The sequence below is a fragment of the Delphinapterus leucas genome, chromosome 4, assembly GCF_059928025.1.
Source record: "Delphinapterus leucas isolate spDelLeu-1000000601 "Yukka" chromosome 4, BTC_Dleu_Yukka2, whole genome shotgun sequence".
Taxonomy (NCBI): Eukaryota; Metazoa; Chordata; class Mammalia; order Artiodactyla; family Monodontidae; genus Delphinapterus; species Delphinapterus leucas.
Window position 1 is genome coordinate 78,381,248 of NC_143132.1, and position 19,147 is coordinate 78,400,394.

Consider the following 19,147-nt stretch of genomic DNA (forward strand, 5'->3'; position numbering starts at 1 on the left):
ATTCAGCTCTCCACTTGTAAATACTTGAGTCCTTGAAAGAATAATCCCATTTTTTTGAATAACACCCTTCCCCAGTTGTCATGTGTCAAAATGTAATCAAAATTTCACAGATCCTTCCTGATCGCCTCAACTGGAATAAGCAATTTCTTATGTATTGGAATGGCCCTTACATCATACTGCCTTCAGCTGTAGTCATTCCTGTTATAGGTACATATTAAGTATCTATATACATGATTTTGAATAGCATTCAGTACCTATTTCTCTATTAGTACTCTTTGAAGTCCTGTGTCTTACCCAGCTCTCCGGGCTCACTAATACCATTCCACGGCAAAAGCTTCCTTAGAGTAGGTGCTTAGCAAGAGAGGATAGAAGGAACTTATTAAGTAACCCTTTTCTTTCCTAAGTCATGCTGATGTGATATACCAGAAATCCGGCTATTAATTTTGTTTTCTATTTCTGTTTACAGACCAGCAAATGGTTAAAAACTTGAGCATTCAAACAACAGAAGTAGGTAATAACCCTTTCCCTGCTTTAGGGCTATGAGATATTGAGTCCATCTCAAAAAGAAAATGATAGAAGAGTCTCTAATTCAGAAGTATGGGTGGTTACATAGGTGAGAGTTGTGTGTTTGGGGGAAGTGTGTATCTATCCAATGAGACACCTGAGCAAGTCAGCATTATAAGGACAGAAGAAAGAGCCAGGTGATAGAGACAGAGTGAATAAGCAGTAGGGGAAACTCTGGTAAGTCAGAAGTCCAGTCCTCAGCAACCATCCAAAAGAAGCACTATTGTCCATGCCTGCCTCTCGCATGCTCCCAAGGTGTGATGTGTAGGAGAGTTAGTAGCATTTATAGGGCCAGTAACAACATGGTCCCTTCACATTTATTTTCCCCTTTCTTGCATATTAATAATAAGAGGCATGTAGCTATCTCTAAAGATTAGTGCAATAGTTTCAAGACTTAATAAGCCTCCCCAATTGAATTAAAGGGGGTCTGTTCTTGGATTAAGATATGCCTTACAAAATCTTGACATCTTGGGGATGGGAATAAGAAATAAATTACGAGGACATTTGATTCAAAATATCAGACACAGAAATGGAAAGGGATGGCTGAGCACACTGCCTCGGTCATGGTCATCCTGACCTGTCTCATAGGCACTGTCTGACTCTGCAAACAGAAAGTCTAAAGACAGATTTCTCCAAAACTCTCAGGCACACTGTGACACTTCCTCAGAGTCTGTGTCAAAGAAATACTAAGGAGGGAATTGTCCCTACTTTTGCATAGAAGCCAAAATGCATTTAGTACAAGAGGACTCCAGACCCCTTGGGCCCCTTGAAACTTGTAGTGTATAGGTGCCAGCAAAGGTACAGATGGATCCCAGGGAAACCCAGTAGTAGGTCTCCAAACACTATGAAAAAGAACAGGTTGGCAGCTTCACATATAGTAACACCTCCAGTGATTCCAGAGCAGGAGAAAACAAGAAGTGATAGGTGTGATGTGATGAAGGCAAGCCAAATTCATAAACACAAATGAGAGCTAGTCCTTGGGGGTTCCTAGACGTAATGGGGGAGAACTTTCAAAGAGTTTAGGCCCTATATATTAGAAGATAGCAAGAGTCAACGGGTGGTATTATTAGGCAGCTATGAAAAGTGAAGGATTTGGAGCCAAACAACCTGTCTTTGAAGACCACTGTCTATCCATTCGATAGTGAACAAGATACTTAACCTCACTAAGCTGTGGTTTCCTCCTCTGTAAAGTACGGAAAGGGGACCCATGGATGGCTCTCTAATCTCTGTATTCACTAATTTGCCTTGACTTATGGTGGGAGCACCTCTACTACTTCTCTTACATCACAGTCCTTTGTCTGACCTCATTGGAATTTTCCTAGGGGCAGGGATCGTTCATGTAATTGATCAGAACTTAAGAGGATCATTGGAAAGAACGGCAATGTCTTAAAGTCAAATTTCATGACCTTTCTTTTCCACTCTTGGCATCTGTTTAGGAAGCTGACCACACTCTGTACTTTGTTCTAGGCTTTATTCACGCCGAAGGCTGAATGAGTAGACACTAGGTCTGCTGCTCCTAAGCCTCAGGCCTCAGCTGTTTTCTCCAGTTCTGTTTCATAAGAGTTTTCCTTTGTGTGTTTTCCCAGACATTATTAATATCAGCAGTTTTTTTCCTATTTGGCTGATTCTTTGGTGAATATGCTCTTTGGCTGGGAACCCTGGAGAGGAGGAGGGATGAATGGTAGGATTTGGGAACGAAAACAACCGCACCCTAAACCACACCCAGAATGCATCATTGTGCCTTTTTCATAGGATTTTGGGAGGATTAAAAAAGAAAAATACGTGTAAGTGCTAAGCACAGTCCCTGGCATATAGTACCCACTCAGTAAATGTTAATTATTGTTAATAATACACACGGATTCCAAATATTTGCCATTGGCTACCTGTACCTGATCAGACAGCTTTCAAGTTTTGAGAAAAGTGCTCTGGGTCTGGACACCTGAATGTTTGATTGGCGGAAAATGGAACAAAATAGGTATTTTAAGCTTACTGTGAATTTTCTTACTGTGGTTCAAGAAAGAAGCAAGAGTTCTTCTTTGAGGTACACTACTCTCTCTTCTGAGAAAGTTTTCGTTGTACACGTAAGTACCTACTTTTTGGTCTTTGGGAAGCCAATGCTGGTGAAGGATTACAAATGCAAATTCCTCAAACCCGCCTTGACAGATTTTGCCTAACGCATCATGGAAGTTGGGGGGTGAGATGCTCTTCTTGAAGGTTTTTCCCTTCTTTATTAAAAGTTCATTTTAGATTTCCTCTTGCAGGACTAAAAACGAGAATTGGGCCAAGGTACAGATACTCAGGGAAAGGATCTGGTAGAGACCTTCGCAGTGTGGTGGAAGGCCAGCCGGGAGCTGAGGACAAACACAGGAGCCATAAACTCCTTCTGATATGATTTGGCAGGCAGACTTCAGGAGGCATTGTTGTCTAATAGCCAATATCCAGTTTTCTCATTCCGGCTTTGCAATTCCCTGTTGCTATCTGCATGTCTTTGGCAAATGTTTTGCACCTCATGTTCAATGCTTGGGGAATGGCAGAAGAACATGTCCATGGCTAGGGGAGTTAGCAAGGGCCGAGTATGAGTAGCCCAAAAAAGTGGCTGTGAGACTGCAGAAGGCAAACCAAAGAGCTGGCTTTAGCCACAGTCTGGAGGACTAGAACATGTAAATATTTCTGAGGAATTCTCAGAGGTACTTCTGGAGGGGGCGACTTCTCCAGCAATGTAGATTAGAGTATTTTTTATTATCTTCAGATATGATCAAACAGGATGATTTGAAAGGAGAGAGAACTTGAGCATTACAGCAGAAACCCAGAACTGAGCAGCACAGACGAGCCTTTGGAGAAGTGGTCCTGTTCCTGCATCTTATTCTTTCTGACCTTAAATATTCTTTCTGACCTTTCTTCCCTCTAAGCTTCAGTATCCTCCTCGGTAAAATGAGGGTCAAGGTACATTACCTTTTAGACACCTTTTTACTCTGAATACCATTGACTGCATTATTTTATATTCAATCAAACATATTTGTTTACCATGTTCAGGTGCCAGAAAATAAAAAGATGAATAAGATATGGTCCCTGAACTCAAGGATCTCATATGTAAGGTAGAGAGAGGATGCATAAGTAGGTGATTTAAATACAGTGTAAATGTGTGCACAGGGTGCTATGAGAACATAAGGAGGGGAGAGATGCAATCCCAGATTGAGGACGTTAGATACAGCTTCCTAGATATGACGGTCAAGCCGATTCTTGAAGCTACCTCACGTGGTCCGTTTGGCTCATGTGCTCCCTTTCTTCAATTCAATTTACTGGAATATGGTGAGTACAGGAGGGAATTATTCTTGCTGGTAGGCTTTCTGGCACAAGTACAAATTAGGAAAGAACAGATTGCTAAGCAGTAGGAGCCATAGAGAGATACCTGTGGACTCGAGAGCCGGCACAGGGTAAGGCAATGGGCTGGTTTTCAGTAGATTCAAGTTCTAATTTTGACAGCCACCTACTTTGCTGTGTAACCTTGGGCAATTCAGGAGATCACTCTGAACCTCACTTTATTCTGCAGTGAAAAGGAGATAACTTGGATCGCCTCCCCCAAAGGGCTGTCATGAGGAGCAAATGAAATACCAGATATGAAGGTGCTTTCTAAAATATAAGGGAGCTTCCTCATGGGTGAGAAAGAGACTTTGAAAAAGTCTGGCCCTCCTTTAAAGGCGTAAGGAGAGTGGCTGGGGCAGGGGAGGAACTTTGGCAGAGAAGCAGGCAGTGTTTTACTGGAATGAGAGTTTCTATCAATTTCCTGAACAAGTGGTTCATTGCAGTCCTAGGGCAAGCATCAGGGAGACTGAGATTTTTCCCCAAGCAGTTCCATAGACCTATATGCCATCCACATGTATGTGGAAAACAGGGACAGCAGGGGATGAAAAACAAGAAGGAAGGACAGTGTCAGCAAAGGTCAGGGTGTCACGCATCAGTCACCGTTAACAGCTGCCAGGGCTCAGAGGGCTCCGGAGCATGATGAGGACAGGGGCTGGACTGGTTTCAGCCACATTCCCCAGGCTTTGCATCACACACCAAGGATGGTGGTCTTTGCTCATCTAAGCTCTTTCTCCTACTCAGCCTCCCCAAACGTGTGCTTTCCAGGCTGCTGTATCTGCTTTCCTCCCAGAAAGGATTACTCATCTGTACTCTCACGGCCATGCCCTCAACACCAGGGACAGCCCCTGGCTCCCTGTTGGGCCAGAGGCTCTCCAGACCCGCAGGTTATGAAACACAGAAGCTCCCCAGGCAGATTCCCTGGAAAGCGGACAGGGCTTATGTGGCATGTCCCTCACACCCCCAGTGTACCTAACACTTTACATCTTGTTTGTACATATTTAGAGAAGCAGAAAAACATGCTAGAAAGGGTGTTGGACTTTGAGCCACTCACCTCAGTTCACCTTGAGGGAAGGGAGAGTAATCTACCTTGGAACTATTAGTTGCTGGGTGGTATGTTAGATGTGATCCCAGATTTCAAAAATTTACCCTCAGAGCCATGCTTTGGGGTAGATATTTTAAGCACTGCATTTCAGATCCAGGAATTGAGGCAGAAAGAGGGTAGATAACTTGCCCCTAGGGTCACCCAGTGATTGTGTTGGAACTAGAAATTTAACCCAAATCAGGGCCACTGTAAAGTCCATGCCCTTGGCCTCACCCTCATCGAGCAAAGGAGAGTTGTGGTGATGTCTGGGGTCCCTTTGGTTTCCACAGTTCTATAATCTTATTCAGTCATATGCTCTGGGAGTAAATTATTTCATTTTTTTTAAACAGCAAAAACTATTTATATCTTACTATTCAGTGTGTCCTGTCTTCCTGGCACATATTAGGGGTTTAAAAAGTATTAGCTGAATTGAATTAAAACTGAATTTTCAAAGCCTCATTTTCTTCATCTCTAAAATGATGATAATGGTCTCTGCATCACCAGTTCCAAGAAGCTCAAATAAAATCCTATGTTCGGAAGCACTCTTGGGAACTATACTAGTGGCGTACTGTATGGAATATATTATTGCGCTGGCGTATAGAACATGCATGTCGGCAGGTAAGTCTATGTGTCATAACTGTGCTCTATGACCATAACAAAATGAACACTCAGCATCCAGAATAAGAAACAGAATATTGCCAGAATTTCAGACCTCTCATTGTGCTTCCTTCTAGTGACTTTCTCCTTACCCCAAGGATAACCACCATCCTGACAGTAGGGATAAATATTCTCTGCTTTGTCCTCTACTTAAATTAAATAATGCATATGGGCTTCCCTGGTGGCGCAGTGGTTGAGAGTCCGCCTGCCGATGCAGGGGACACGGGTTCGTGCCCCGGTCCGGGAAGATCCCACATGCCGCGGAGCGGCTGGGCCCGTGAGCCATGACCGCTGAGCCTGCGCGTCCAGAGCCTGTGCTCCACAACGGGAGAGGCCACAGCAGTGAGAGGCCCGCGTACCGCAAAAATAAATAAATAAATAAATTTAAAAAAATAATGCATATGCCCTCTGTGTCTGGCTTCTTTCACTTAACATCTTGGTTGTGAGATTCATCCATATTTTTGGTTGTAATTTTAGACTATTCTTTCTCATTGATGTATATAATATTCCATTGTGGGACTATGCCACAATTTATTTATCTAGTCTACTGCTGAAAGGTATTTTCAGTTTTCAGCAATTGACAATTACAAATAGTGCACCTGTGAACATTCTACTATGTGTCATAGACATATAGGTGGATTTCAATTGAGTATATCCCTGAAGTATATGTATATGTTTAACTTTTTTTTTTTTTTTTTTGCGGTATGTGGGCCTCTCCCACTGTGGAGCACAGGCTCCGGACGCACAGGCTCAGCAGTCATGGCTCACGGGCCCAGCCGCTCCGCGGCATGTGGGATCCTCCCGGACCAGGACACGAACCTGCGTCCCCTGCATCGGCAGGTGGACTCTCAACCACTGCGCCACCAGGGAAGCCCTATATGTTTAACTTTAATAGATACCTTGCCCAGAAATTACGTACCATATGTAGGAGATCATATGTAACCACAGATGAGGCTAGAATCTTGATGGGTCAGGATGGAGGACTTCGGGCATGTTAGTTCCTTATGGGAGTCCTCCAACTAAATAAGAACAATGTAAAGAAACACGTTTGGGCCTTTTTCACAATTTGGGTTCCGCAGGAAGTAGCATATGAGATGGAGTTTTTTTGTTGTTGTTGTGTTTTGTTTTCTTTTTTTAAATAGAGATTTCTTTTCTTTCATAGATTTATAGTAGAAAGCTAACTGGGGAGTGCTTTGGAGAGGAACACCTGTAGGGGAGCAAAGAAGCAGGATTGGGCAGAAGGGAAGCTGAATTGCAATCTAGTCCCATCGAAGGCTTCAGTCAGACTTACAGAAAGATTTGGAGTTGGGTTGACCCTTCAGAGGTGTCCCAGTTAGAGTGAGGGGCTAGACATTTATACCTCCACTTCGAGCAGTCTTTCAATGAGGGCTCCTTCTAGGAAGGAGAAGTGAGGACCTTGCGTGAGGCAGCTCTCTTTAGCCAACGGACAGTTCCAGGAAAGGGTCTGAGCTGAGAGCACTCAGCAACTAACACTCTCAGGACTCTAAATACTCTGTGGGAAAGAGTATTTAGGTTCTGAAGGGTGGCAGGAGGGTACCGTGTGGTACATCACGTGATATGTGGCCACCGTTAACTTTGATATATGAAGAAATGAATCTTCCAAAGTAATCTTCACCAATGGTTCTATTACCCGAGATTTCTGAAACTCAATTAGAAATGCATGTTGATGTTATGCCAGGTCCCTTGAACCCTCATCCCTGACACTAAAGAAACAATTAAAATATTGAGTAAAAGAAATAACGAAAATAAAAACTCCCAGAACTATATGCATAGTGAATTCCTTTGAAAATAATCTTCTTTCCTGATGCCTTTGTTGTAGTAGCCCAAGTTTTCAGAAAAACCAGGAGGCACACATACCAGGATTGATTTTGAAATGGTATGAATCCCTTCAACCAAACAAAGCAAAAAATCCAAAACTTAAAATAAGGTAAAAACTCCTTTTAAAGAAACGTATCACATATAGGTTTGATAGTTTATTTCAGCTCTTGCTTGTTTTAATTGCCTTTAGTCATCTCTCAAATCTGAGAATTAATTTATATTCAGCTACTTTGTTGAGGGTTGTTTCTTCCCTCCTGTTTTTGATAGGAACACTGATGTTGTGATTTCTCAGAAACTTAGATCTAAAAGGAATCGAAGATGTTATCAGGTTCCATCCCACATTGTGCAAATGAGGAAATTGTAACCTACATGATGCGAGTGGCTTGTGATTTCTAGTCCCAGTGCTGGGAGCAGAACTTGGGCTACCCATTCTTCCTAGCCCTCTAAATGCTTTCATGTTAAGCTGTCTACATGATACTGGAATTTTATAAACATATATTGACTGTTTATTCTGAATCGGTGATAGGTATAGAAAGAAGTTTATTGTAGAAATGAAAATGTAAGAGACTGTATTGGGGAAAATATTTTTCCAATATACTAATGTGCTTTTCTCTTCTGTATGGTTCTTATTCATTGATTCATTCATTCTTTTAATACACTGATCCTTTTACCTATGATGCTGGAGGCATTCATTTGCCTCATAGAGCTACTAGAAGAGGAAGACAAGGAAAGTGTTGTTTGTTTGTTTTTCCCCTGATTCTGACTTCTAAAATAGAATCGTTTAAACCAACTTTATTGAGGTACATTCTGATGACAAGAAAATACGTACATTTCACTATATAGTTCAGTGGGTTTTGACAGAGGCATACGTTCATATAGCCACCAGCATCTTTAAGAGATAGAATATTTTGAACATAACAGAAAGTTCCCTTGTGCCAAGTCCACAACCTAGCATCAAGCAACTACTGATTTTCTTTCTGTCACTATAAATTTGTCTTTTATAGAATTTCATATAAATGGAATTATAAAGTGCAGAGTCTTATATTTGACATATTTTCCTTAGAATAATGTTTTGAGATTCATGCCCACTGTTGAGTGTACTAACATTTTGTGAGAATTCCAGTTATTCCATAACCTCACCAACACATTAGACTGTCAGTCTTTTTAACTAGAATTTGTTCTTTTATCTAAGTTGTTAAATTGATTGCCCTAAAGTTGCTCATAATATTCCCTTATTATACTTTTATTATCCTTAGTACTGTACCCTATTTCATCTTGATAATTGTAAGCTGTGTCTTTTCCTTCTTTTGATCTGTAGTACTACAGATTGATCAATTTTATCGATCTTTTTGAAGAGACGCTTATGTTTTTATTGATTTTTTTTCTGTTCTTTGTTTTCAGCAGTTTCCACTCTCTATTATTTTCTTCTGCCTACTTAGTTTTGGTTTCTTTTTTTTTCCCATCTCCTATGGAAATGTATGCATTGCCTTTAGACATCTCATATAATTTAAGCATTTTAAGACATTTCCTTTTACGTGCTGCTTTAGTTAAATCCCACACACATATTGTTGTATCATGTTTTCACTTTCATGCAGCTTAAAATGTTTTCTATTTTCCTTGTGATTTCTTTTTGATCAATGGCTTATTTGGAAGTGAGTCACTTAATTTCTAAACATTCGGGAAAATTCAATGTATCCTTTTCCTTATTGCATTCTTATTTATTTCTATTGCAACAAAAGAAAATACTTTGTATAGTTTCAGTCCTTTTATATTTATTGAGACTTAATTTATGGCCCAACATATCATGATGTATGTTCCATGTGCACTGGGGGAAAAATGTATTTTGCTGTTGTTGGGGAAAGTATTTAATAATATCAATTAGGTCAAATTGATTGATAATATTGTTGTTCAGTTCTTCTATATTCTTATTTATTTACTTTCAGTTAGTCATTGAAACAGGAACATTGAAATCATCTATAAGTTGGACTTAGAGAAAACGACCTTATATACTCATTACTACCAGTAGTTTTTGCTTTTTTGTGTTACTTCTATTAGTTTTTGCTTCTTGTATTTTGAAGCTCTGTTATTGGATAAATATACATTAAGATTTTTATGTCCTCTAGATACATTTGACTTTTTATCTTTATAAAATATACCACCTTATCCCAGGGAATATTTTTTTTCCTGAAATCTAATTTGTTGGAAGTTAATACGACCACTTCAAATGTTTTATGATTCATGTTTACATGGTATACCTTCTCTTCAGCCTTTTACTTTATAAATATTTTTTGGAGTAATTTTTAGATAAAATGTAGTTGTGAAAATAGTACAAAATATTCCTATACACCCTTCACCTCGATCCCCCTAATGTTAACATCTTATATAACCATGGTAATTTTGTTAAAATTTAAAAATTAGCATTGCTATATTATTATTAATTAAACTCCATGTTTTATTCAAATTTCACCAGTTTTTCCAGGATCTAACCCAAGATATTATATAGCATTTATCTATCATTCCTCCTTTGTCTCTTCTGGTGTTTGAAAATCCTTCACCCTTCTTTGCTCTTCAAGACCTTGATAGATTTGAATAGTACTGGTCAGGTATTTTGTAGAATGTCCCTCAATATGGGTTTGTCTTACGGCTTTTTTATGATTATGATATAATTTTACATGATTACAGGGGTTTTGGATTTTGGAGAAAAGTATCACAGAGGTGAAGTGTGCTTCTCATCACTTTCTTGCAGGAAGTAAGTGATAGCAACATGATTTACCACTGGTGATGTTAACCTTGATCACTTCATTAAGTTAGAGCTCACCAAGTATTCTCCTGTAAAGTTACTATAATTTTCCTTTCCATACTTTATTATTGGGAAACAAATTTCTAAGTCCAGCCCACACCCAAGAGCAGGGGGATGTAACCTGCAGTTTCTGTAAGGAGGTGTATCTATGTATTCTTACATATAATTCTTTTTTTTTTTTTTTTTTGCAGTACGCGGGCCTCTCACTGTTGTGGCCCCTCCCGTTGTGGAGCACAGGCTCCGGACGCGCAGCAGCCATGGTTCACGGGCCCAGCCGCTCCGCGGCATGTGGAATCTCCCCAGACCGGGGCACGAACCCGTGTGCCCTGCATCGGCAGGCGGACTCTCAACCACTGCGCCACCAGGGAAGCCCACTTACATGTAATTCTTATGTAAGGAAGATTGTTCCATCTCTCCCATTTATTTACCTATTTAATCGTTTATACATATCAGTATGGCCTTAGCCTATTTATTTTATACTTTCATTTGTAATCCAATACTGCATTATTTGTTTTGTTACTCAAATGATTCCAGCTTTGTTCATTGGGAACACATTCAGATTGACTTCTCTGTTCCTTTGACATGCCCCATCCTTTCGGTTTTTTTGAGCACTTCCTTACTTCCTGGCACTGCAAGATGTCCCAGGTTAATTTTATGTTTTCCTGTGTTTGGCCTAGAATTAGTGATTTGCCTTGAAACTTTGGTTTCTGTATCTATGTAGATTCATGTTTCTGACCTGCATCATTTTCCCCTTGCCTAAAGAATTTCTTTTAACATTCCTTGCAGGGAACATCTGCTGGCAATGAATTGCCTCTATTTTTGTTTGTCTGAAAAATCTTTATTTCTTCCTCACATTTGAAGCGTAATTTCTCCAGATACAGAATTCTAGGTTAGTTGTTTTGTTTTGCTTTTCCTTTCAACACTAAAAATATCATGCTATTTTCTTCTAGTTTGCTTGGTTTCTGATGACAAGTCTGCTGTAATTCTTACCCTTTTTCCTCTATAGATGAAGTTTTTATGTTTTGGGGGGTATTTTTTGCTCTGCTTTCTTTCACGATTTTATTTTTTTTCTTTGGTTTTCTGAGTTTGAATATGATATATTTAGAGGTATGTGTGAACATAAGTTGTTTGTCTGTTTATTATTCATCCTGTTTGGCATTCTCTGAAGTTCTTGCATCTGTGTTTTGGTGTACCTGTCATTAATTTTGGTAAATTCTCAGTCATTATTACTTCACTTTTTTTTTTTCTTTTCTTTTCTCTGTTTCTTTTCCTCTTGGTATTCAAGATAGTGTCCCACAGTTCTTGGTTGTTCTGCTATTTTCTTTCTTTCTTCCTTTCTTTTTTTCTTTCTTTCTTTATTTCTTTCCTTCTCCCTTCCTTCCTTCCCTCCTTCCTCCCTTTCTTTTCTTTCTTTTTCTCTTTCCTTCTTTCTTTCACATTTTGTATTCCTGTTTACCTTTGAATTTCATTTTGGAAAGTTTCTGTTTGTCTATCTTGAAGCTCACTTATTCCTGAGCAAGGTCAAGCTTATTGATGAGCCATCCAAAGGCATTCTTCATTTCTGGTTACAGGGTTTTTTATTTCTAGAAATTCCTTTTGATCCTTAGTGTGTTCATCTCTCTGCTTACGTTACTCATTTGTCCTGGCATTTTGTTTACTTTTTCCTTAGAGCCCTTAACATATTAACCATGGTTATTTTATTTTCCTTACATAGCAAATTCAATATTTGCATTCTGAGGATGGCTCTGAGGAAGATTTGTCTCTTCAGACTGTGTTTTTTCTTAGCTTTTGGCATGCTCTAGAAGCTGGATATGTTTATTGAGTAATAGACACTGAGATAAATAGGCCTTTAGTGTGAGGATTTATATTAATTTGGCTAGGAGTTGGGCTACGTTTAATGTTTGCTGTAACTGTACATGCCAGAAGATTTAAATTCCTTTAGTGTCCTTGTTTTTGTCTCTTCTCTTGACTTTGGGCTTCCTTAAGTATTCCCATTAAGAGGGAGTCTGTGTCTTGCAGCTTTTTAAGCTATAATCCACTGTAATTTTACTGGAGCCCTACTGGTGTGGTGATAAAATGTGTGAGAGGGAGACTGTTCTTTAATCCTCTGATTAAAATCTCAGTCTTTTAGTGGGCCTCTGTCTTGGGACGGTGACCTTCACAAATGTTTCTCCAGTAGAACAGCTTTTATCCCCTCTGTCCCCTACTGCCTTTCCTGGCTACAGGATTTCCAATCTATTCTTTGAAAGCCATTACTCCTGTTGAGCATGTTTTATTTTTTTTTTCCTTAGGTGAGGCAGAAGGCTGGAAGGGCAGTGGGAGGAATTCTCTCCCCTCAGTTGTGATAAGCCTCTAGAAAAATCCTTTCTCTTGAATAGTAGACCTTTGTCTTGAAGGTTCTGGGTATATTTCATAATGATTACTGTTATGGGTTGAATTTTGTTCCCTTAAAAAGATATATTGAATTCCTAACCTCCATTATCTGTAAATATGGCCTTATTTGGAAAAAAAGGGTCTTTGAAGATTTAATCAAGTCAGATGAAATCATTAGGGTGGGACTTAATTTACTATGATTGGTATCCTCATACAGAGAGAATAATGTAATGACAGAGGCAGAGATTGGAGCAATGCAGCCACAAGCCAAGGGATACCAAGGCTCAATGAGCACCACTAGAAGCTAAGACAAGGCAAGGAAGGATTCTCCCCTATAGGTTTCAGAGTGAGCATGGCCCTACTGACCCCTTTTGTTTCAGACTTCTAGGCACCAGAACTATGAAAGAATAAATTTCTGTTGTTTTAAGCCATACTTATTTGTGTACTTTGTTATAGCAGTTCAAGGAGCAGCACAAACCATGTGACTTCACTGACCATATCAGCAAAAATATAGAAGATACCACATTCAGTTGTATCACTCTTACAGTCATGAAACTTCTTAAGCTACTTTTCCCCAGTCATATATCCATGTCATTTTGAAGAGAAACCAGGGTGGGAGTGGCAGACTAGAAATCTGAAGAACTCAGCATGGTCTTTAGTCCTTCAGTAAGAGACTGAGTTATCTAGAAAGAATGCTTAAATTATTAAGTCTGTCTAAAATTATATGATTGGAATTGAAATAATATTTTATTTTAAAAATAGTTAATATAAATAAATATAGTAAGAGTGCTATAATTAGTGATATGACAATGTGATAAGAGTTTTGGTAACAGTGAAAAATAGATGCTGGGGAAACACAGGAGAAATAAATATTAATCCTAGCCAGTACACTTGGAAAAACTCCATGAAGTGGATAGTGCCTAAAATGGGCCTTAAAAAATTAAGAATGGTTTCAAGCAAAGAAAAAGAGAGTGAGGCATTTTAAGTAAGTAAAAAAACCACAAGTAAAGTCAGAAAATATTAATATGTTTCAGGAATAGCAAATAGTCCAATATGTTTAAAGCTCAGGGTGTTGGAAAATGAATCTATTAAAATATATCAGAGTTAGGTGGAATAGTCTTAAATGCCATACTAAGAATTAATAACTTTCTTATTATTAATAATTTAAAAAGTATTGTTCTTAACACTTATCACAATACCTCCATCAATTAGATATTATTACCTTTATTTTAATACTGAGAAAATTGAGATGAAAAGAAATTAATTTTTGCAAGGTTATTCAGTTAGTAAATGATGGAGTTGGAAGCCAAATCCAAGTCTTTCTATTCTCAAACACTGTGCACACAGCATCTCTAAATATTATCTTTTGTTAGTGAGAGAGAATCATGCAAATAACTCTTTAGGATGAATAGTCCTGAAAAATGTATCAAAAAGGTGTTGCATATGTGGAAAATAAGGACTATGAGCTCCACAAGGGAAGAAACAATGAAGGTTTTGCTTACCACTGACTTCTAGGTGCAGTGTGTGGTATATAACAACTTTCAATAAATATATATTAAAAGAATAAGGAAAGGAAATAAATAAGGAGAAGAAGGGAAGGTAGGAGCTATCTGTAGCTATATATGAGTTGTCCAGTAGGACATATTGATATAGGTCTTTTGATGAATCTTGGGAAGCAAAGTTCACCAAAATCTAAAATCCTAGTTTTGATTACCAAATAACATGCAAGATTTCTTACTTTAGCCCAGTAGAGCTTTCTCTGATATGTACCCCTCTGATATGTAAAATGATCAGAAAGGGAGTAAGTATGAAATATGGGGGCAAGGGATAATGGAGGCGGCTAGCTCATATCTGAGTTACATAATTTTTTCTTGCTTACTAATAGAATCCCTATATCATTAAGACCAATAATATACCCAGACAAAAAAACAAGTTTTCCAATTTCCTTAAGAGCTAAGTCCTTAAGTGGCTATGTCAATAAGTTTTAGCCAATGAGATATAAGTCAAAGTTGTCAAGAAAGATTTCTTGAACATTTCCATAAAGGGGGAAGGACAGACATCTAGAATAAGACTCTATTTTTTTCTTTTCTTATTTCAGCCTGCAACATGGATGGAAGGTGGGAACTCTCCTGAGCTTATTGGGACATGAGATTGCCTTGAGGATAGGAGTCATGCCAATAGAATCTGGATTCCTAATGATGGAGGAGATACCACTGTTACTTTGTGGTGGCTGTTGTTTATAGTTGAATCTACTTCTAATTGATTTAACATAAAACTCAGAGATGGATTGGGAATCATATATAGGTCAGGGGTATCTGTTATAAAATATACTTGACAATTTTTTAAATGTTTAATATTTTTAAGCTAAATATCTCTGCATCAAAGTAGATAAATCAAAGTGACCATGGCAAATGTTAAGTGTTTGAAACATTCCCTTTCTTAACCACATAGCTCAAAACCATATTTTTCAGCCTCCTTTGAAGTTAGCGTGGCCGTACGATTGAGTCTGACCAATGGAAAGTGGGCAGAAGTGATGTGTACCACTTCCAGGATGGGCTATAAACTTCCAACAGATAATTCCATGCTCCCTCTTTTCTCCCTATTTCGGCTGAAACGAGAGGACTTTGAGACCACAGAGACTGGGAGAGGTACAAGATGGAAGAAGGCTAGGTTCCTAAATGACTACTACGTAGAAGACTACCAGCCTTGAATTTTTATATAAGGAGATATAACATTCTATTCTGTTAATCCTTGAGATTTGGGGGGTGCCGTTGCAGTACTTTACCTATAAGGACTAATTCAGCCAAATTCCAGCAGTGGCATCAGAGTCAAAATAGTGTGTAACCATAATGGTATCAAGTGTAATAATGGAAAGTCTGAGTTCTGAAACCAATGAACAATATAATCTAAGGGAAATAGCTTAATCTTTCTTATCTTTAGCTTTAGCATTGGCAAAAAGGGGAAATATCACCTATGCTAGAGGGTTATTGAAAAGACTAATAGAATTTTATGCAAACCTTAAGCAATTATGGAAAGATTGGCTACAGACAGTGCAGCAATCCAGGGAACCGTTAGGAAGTGGTGCCCAGAAAACCCTCTGCGGAGGCCAGTTGGCCAATTTAAACTACCCTGAAGTGACTTGCTTAAGGATTCATTCTGCTTAAATTCCTATTAAAAAAAAAAAAAAAAGTGTTCTGGAAGAGAGCCTTTTTTTCTCTGGCTTTCTCTTGAAGAAATGGAGGGAATAATTAAAAATGATATTACATGATGAGGCTGTTCCAGGAAATGCTGTAGGTTGCAAGCACCACGGCATCTTTTGGTGTATGCATGCTCAGATATTCTCACCACAGCTTTATATAGATGGGCACAGGCACTGATTTCCTGGTAACTATGGCAAAGCCAATTTTGTTTGCTAAATATTGGCAATGGCCAGGAAAATGAATGAGAACAGTCGCCAAATCCAGAGTACTGTCTCTTCTCTTTGGTGATACCAAGCTGCAAACAATGTAGCATTGCCCTCAGAATGTGAATTGTGGCTGTTATTGTGATTTATAATAAAAAATATATATTTGGTTTTCATCCCAGTTTCTGACACAGAGCTTCTAAAACCCTTAGGAGCAATCAAGTTGTCTTTTGTTATGTTAATGAGGTGAATTTTAGAAAGCGACTAAGGATGGGGGCTGGTTGCCAGGACAGCCAAAATGTGTGATGAGAAGGTTGAAACTTCCCGTCGTACCCCCTGACCTCCAAGGAGGGGAGAGGGACTGAAGATTGCGTTTAATCACCAGTAGTGTCACCTGCTGGCGTCTGAGAACTGCTTGGTGTTGTGTGGGAACACCCTCACCCCAACACACACACACACACACACACACACACACACATATTGGAATTTGGTCCAGGTACCTAAAAAAGTGGCCAAGAGAGATATTTTACTTGGAACAAAAAGTCTTGAGTAATGAAAATGATAGAATAGTACATAATTTCCAGTTCTATAAAATAGCAAAAGGGACGTGTATTAGTCAAGGTTTTTCAGAGAAAGAGAACCAGAACAAAGAGGATATATATGTATATATAGAGATGTTGCAGGTTCAGTCCCAGATCACCTCAATAAAGTGGGTCTCACAAATTTTTTGGTTTCCCAATGGGTATAAAAGTTATGTTTACACTATAGTTCAGTCTATTAAGTGTGCAACAGCATTATGTCTAAAGATATGTACACACCTTAATCAAAAGATACTTTATTGCTAAAAACTGCTAACCACCATCTGAGCCTTCAGCGAGTCATAGTAGTAACATCAACGATCACTGATCACAGATGACCATAACAAATATGATAATAATGAATAAGTTTGAAATAGTGTGAATTACCAAAATGTGACACAGTGACACAAAGTAAGCAAATGCTGTTGAAAAAAACGGCATCGATAGGGTTGCTTGATGCAAGGTTGTCATAAGCCTTCAACTTTTTAAATTGCAGTACCTGCAAAGTACAATAAAACAAGGCACAGTAAAAGGAGGTGTGTATATATATATATATATATATATATATATATATATAGAGAGAGAGAGAGAGAGAGAGAGAGAGAGAGAGAGAGAGAGAGGGAGGGAGAGAGTTAGTCCAAGTCTGAAGGTCTGAGGACTAGGAGGAGAGACAACAGTATAAGTCCTAGTCTGAGGGTAGGAGAAAACCCATGTCTCAGCTCAACCAGTCAAGCAGAAAAAGGGGCAAATTCTCCCTTTTACCACCTTTTTTTCTATCCAGGCTCTCAATGGATTGGATGATGCCTACTCACACTGGGCAGGGCAATCTGCTTTACTGATTCTACAGATTCAAATGCTGACATCATTATAAATACCCTCATAGAAATACCCAGATGTAATGTTTAGCCAAATATCTGGGCGCCTGGTGAGCCAGTCAAGTTGACACATACAATCAACCATCTCAGGAGGTTTATGGCTTCAGATGATAAAGACCTTTATTGTAGCATTAATTCACTACACGTGATCATGGCTGACAAGTCCCAGGGCATTATGACCCTAAACTCTTTCTGGATATTTTATTCTGAATTCACATCTTCATACTAAGACATGTTATGCTCCATCACAACACAAACTCAATATTCCAAAAAATGAATTCATCATGTTTTCTCTATTAATCAATTTACACACAACAACAACAAAATCAACCCAAAATGGCCTGAGACAAGGAGGGAAATAATAGACTTATGTAACTGGAAAATCCAAGTAAAACATTAGAAGCAACTTGATTTATGGGCTATATAATTAGACCTTGCTCTTTCTCTATTTCTCAGTTCTATATTGCTTCATTCTTAGGCAGATTCTATCCTTTTGGAAAAAAAGGATAGGCAGCAACTCCACATCTATATACCACTTCTCAGTAATGCCAACCACAGAATAACACTTTTAAAAGTCCAATAATTAATATAATACACAATGCAATAAAAGTATAAATCAATATCAGAGACATCAAACTTCTCATCTATTAGAAAACTAAAAAACACACTTCAAAATCAATTATGGATCAATTAGTAACTTCATACTTATTGAAAGGGAATGATATACTTCTGCTTCTGGTTAAGATGAATATAGAAATTCAAAGCTCCCTAACAAATAAAACAAGCCATATAAGCTACAAAATCAGTTTCTGAGGGAATTCCCTGGCGGTCTAGTGGTTAGGACTCAATGCTTTCACTGCCAGGGCCCTGGTTGGAGAACTAAGATCCTGTAAGCTGAGCAGTGCGGCCAAATAAAAATAAATAAATAATAATAACAGAAAAAATAAATCAGTTTTTGAAACCTACCAGAAGCTTGAAGGTATAAAAATACTAAAATAAACTCAAATCTTTTCTAGGATAAAAGAGATCTGCCCCTATTTCCATGCCACTTAGAGTAGCTGGAGGTGGAGGATTCTTCCATAAATGAGAGTAAGCACCCTTTGTGCTTTTTATGATTTATTTATATATATGCTGTAAAACTACAATATTTTATTATTATTTTTACCTTAAACAGTTAATAGTCCTCTAAACAAAATTAAAGATAAATGCTTAAATGTTTATATAATAAAAAATAATAGAGATCTTTCATATTTTTCTAGATATTTACCTTTCTGGTACTTTTCATTCTTTCCTGAAGATCTGTGCTTCCATCTGGTTTAATTTTCTTTTCTCCCATAGAATTTATCTCTATCATTTCTTATAGCACCAAAATAATGATAATGCATTTATAGCACATAAGTTATTTACCCAAAAGAAAGCATGAAAGTATTAAGAGAAAATCAAGAACAGATTACCAAGATAGTAGACTTAAAACACAATTATATCAATAATTATATTAATGTAAAGGCACTAACTACTTCAATTAAAAAGCAGATTGTCAGGGCTTCCCTGGTGGCACAGTGGTTGACAGTCCACCTGCCGATGCAGGGGACATGGGTTCGTGCCCCGGTCCGG

General features: G+C 38.4%; 1 long non-coding RNA gene across 2 annotated transcripts in view; it reads left to right on the forward strand.

The window, feature by feature from the left end:
• Positions 1-405: 405 nt before the first annotated feature.
• LOC149749363 (uncharacterized) overlaps positions 406-19,147 on the forward strand; it is a 30,681-nt gene continuing 11,939 nt past the window's right edge. Inside the window, exons 1-2 of one of the 2 annotated variants that reach the window (XR_016393024.1) lie at positions 406-3,998; positions 10,496-10,696. This is a non-coding gene — a long non-coding RNA (uncharacterized LOC149749363). The remainder of the gene's footprint in view (positions 3,999-10,495; positions 10,697-19,147) is intronic. The other variant, XR_016393025.1, reaches the window with a different exon arrangement.